The sequence below is a fragment of the Aedes aegypti genome, chromosome 3, assembly GCF_002204515.2.
Source record: "Aedes aegypti strain LVP_AGWG chromosome 3, AaegL5.0 Primary Assembly, whole genome shotgun sequence".
Taxonomy (NCBI): Eukaryota; Metazoa; Arthropoda; class Insecta; order Diptera; family Culicidae; genus Aedes; species Aedes aegypti.
The window spans coordinates 186,478,418-186,481,797 of record NC_035109.1 but is presented as its reverse complement, the minus strand read 5'-3'; the positions used below and the strand labels follow the sequence as shown (position 1 = coordinate 186,481,797).

General features: G+C 35.8%; 1 long non-coding RNA gene across 1 annotated transcript; it reads right to left on the bottom strand.

The window, feature by feature from the left end:
• Positions 1-2,309: 2,309 nt before the first annotated feature.
• On the bottom strand, positions 2,310-3,141 carry LOC110679196. Its single transcript, XR_002502298.1, has 2 exons — positions 2,665-3,141; positions 2,310-2,601 (listed from the first exon to the last, which is right to left on the bottom strand). It is a non-coding gene; the product is annotated as an uncharacterized LOC110679196 (long non-coding RNA).
• Between the last annotated feature and the right edge of the window lie 239 nt (positions 3,142-3,380).

Below are 3,380 nucleotides of genomic sequence, written 5' to 3'. Positions count from 1 at the left end.
AACGGTTGTCAGGTTTTCTAGATTTGTGCTCTTGAAAATTAGAGGTTTGGCTTCGATGCATCTTTACCTTAAGAGCACTTCCACAGTTATTAACTGAGAGCTTTCTATGCCAAAGTTGCCATTTTCGCATTCGTATATCGTGTGGCAGGTACGATTATACCAGGGAAGTCAAGATAATTTCCATTACGAAAAGATCCTGGACCGACCGGGAATCGAACCCAGACGCCTTCAGCATGGCTTTGCTTTGTAGCCGCGGACTCCAACCACTCGGCTAAGGAAGTTAGGAAATAAAAGTAATAAAATTTCACTATGAACGGTTAAATTAAATACACGTTTACACTTGACATACACGAAACAACACAAGGGAAATTTGGGTTCAGCTACCGGTAAAATTGAATCGATTAGTTTTTTTCCACTTCAACCACCAAGGAAGTAAGAACCAAGTGACGCTTTAAGTGAAGTAAAGATTTGAGAGAGTTTCTCAGACAGTTATTCTAATTTGTTAAATGGAGAAGTATTTCCCGCATAGATTCTTCTAGTATCAGGTAAAAATTAGCAAATACCGGACTGGTTAGCAGAGTTCTTAATGGGCCCATTTCCCTATCAGGACCCATTGGTGTTTTACCAAGTTTGAGGTGATTGCGTCACCTTACCGTCAACTAGCTAAAGCACCTTTCCTAAGAGGTCGACGAAGCACGTGCACGGATTATTTTTTTTATTAAAATGCGGAAAACCTTGGAGAAAATTATTTTTTACTAAGACTAGTCGAGATTAAAGACAAGTTTGATCTTTTTCAAAATTTTATAAATTTGATTTTGAAGGTAATGATGCTAAAAGTTTCAAAATTGGTTAGAATATGACGAAGTAATGGTGATTTCACTGAAGGCCATTTTTATAACTTCAAAGTTCACCTTAAAGACGCTTGCGCCACCTTCAAATCTCAATGTTTTGGCTCGAACTTTGAAGTTTCTCTTTTAATGTGATTTAATTTCGTAAGAGAACACGATTTTTTGGTTTTGAGAACTTTTGAAAAATAAGCCGCACCCTGATATTCCAGCTATTTGTCAAGAAATTCTTCCATGAATATGCTTGGCAATTGATCGAATCTGGCTGTGGATATTTTGTAGGAATATTGTCAGTTCGTGTTGAATCATAGGTGGGACATTGCTTTGACTGTCTTAGAGTAAGGTGGGGCAAAAGTTCGACCTTAGTGGTATAATAGAAGTTTCCAGAAAAACAATACCAGTTGAAACAATTTAAATACCGCACAGTGAACCTTCAATATATTGGCTATAGTTTTGCTGAACAAACTTGTGTCAAAATATTTACTAATTTTTAGTTATAACAGTTTCAAAATTTATTGTCTTAAACGAACCTTTGACCCACTGCAAAAGGGCAAAAGCTGGGGGGGTAAAAGCTCGAATGAAGTGTGGGGCAAAAGTTCGCTGACTTAAACACAAAATATCGATACTTTTATGACAGGCATACTTTATACCAGCCATATTCTTATGTTTGCAGAAAAATACACACTAAATTTTCATGAAAAAAATTTCCCCAAAACAGGCATAATAATAATATTTCCAAAACTAGCAGTTTTTTTGCAAAGGTAAATGAAAATGTAAAATTTTGGTGACATTTTTCGAACGATCAAGCAAATTTTGATAAATTGATGAATATGAAATGAAATAATGAAAAAGATTTTATCTTTCTTTGGTTCCATGTTAGAATGTTAGAATGGTTGTTTGACTAACATCCTTCCCCGATGATCGTATTGCCCAATATTGAGCATGACCGGAGCCGTTGTCGACTTTTATACTTTGAACTCTCAATTTGTGCACTTTGAGATGGGTTAACTAATCCTAAGCCCCATTCATAAAATCTCTGTGTTACTTCTATTGTTCTGGTCAATGCTCATGCTCAATTTATCTTCCACACTGGTTCTAAATATTGATTTCCAGTCTCTGTTAGATGCATTTTTATAGTTCGTAAGATGATATTTAACACAATATTTGCGACGTGGATATTATACAGCTAAATTAAGTGATATTGAAGTTTTTTTAATGATGGGTAAATAAAGGAAATAATAGCCGGCATTATAGATTTGTACTATTTTCGTTTATATATTCCCATAAAAATATTCATTAACGATTTTCCACTTTGTGCCGTTGTTCCTGAACAACAACACTGAGCACAGCTGGAGCCACTATTGAAGTTATGAAGACCATAAAACGATGAAAACAAATTTCTTGAGTTCCAATATGTTCTTTGCTGACGTCGCTGCACATCATAATAATCTGAACTCACATATGTCTCCTCCGAGGGACCATCGTATTCGTAATTGTAGTAGTAGTCGTAATAATCATCGTCGCCAAAATCCTGGTTATACGCTTCCCACCAGCGAGTATTGTAGTGTCCTGAACCACCGTAACTGAAACCTCTGTTCGTTTGTCCATAATATTGCACCGTGTTAATAACCGTTGGCAATTTATACCAACTGCAAAGTGTTTGTTTTAGAGCGGATGATCGCATTGAACTTCTTCCGTATCGCCTAGAGCTAAAATGTCCCAACACGCCTGCGTTTCTAAGTTGACTGAAGTGACACTAGTAAGAAAAGTTGATAAAAACTTCTGAAGCTCATCCTGAAGAATGATTAGCGTGACTTACCATCATCATGGTGACGAGGAAAAATACCCTTCGCTCGAATCGTTTCATCATGCGAGTATCACTGAAAAACGAACACAAGTGGCAACTATTTTTTAAATCCGTTCGATGCCTTTGTTGGTAATTGTCCTGACCATACTAAGTAGAATTAAATTGCTGCTGGTAAGCGCAAGGGCCTTCCTGTTAGCGCAAACAATGATATCGACCGTTGAACTTTTGTCGAAGTCGAAAGGTTTATCGTCACTACTCGAACCTACCAGAACTAGAACAAATCAAAAACAAATTCAATCAAACAACTTGTTGAGATCACAATTGCTTTTTATTGAAATGGTTGTAAAATTACTACAAACTTGTTTCCAACCACTATAGTTATACTTTTTATTGACGTGCATGCAAGAGTGGTATCATTACCGACCAATAGTTTTGATTCATATTACTGATACAAGTGAAATCTCATAAAGAATCAGTAAATGTAAAGTGGGGCAAAAGTTTCATTTTATGAATTTCACATTTTTTTATGAATTTAAATAATTTAATAAATGGTGAAATGCATCTAACGAATTATTTCTGAAATATGTGAACTATTTTCGAAAAAAAATTGATACCGGTTGTGCGTGATGATGATGGCTATCACGTCTACCAAATATGTTTTTCGATTAAAGCTTCCATTTACGAGAATTTTGGTGTAAGATGCCTTTCCCCATACAAAATCAAATGAA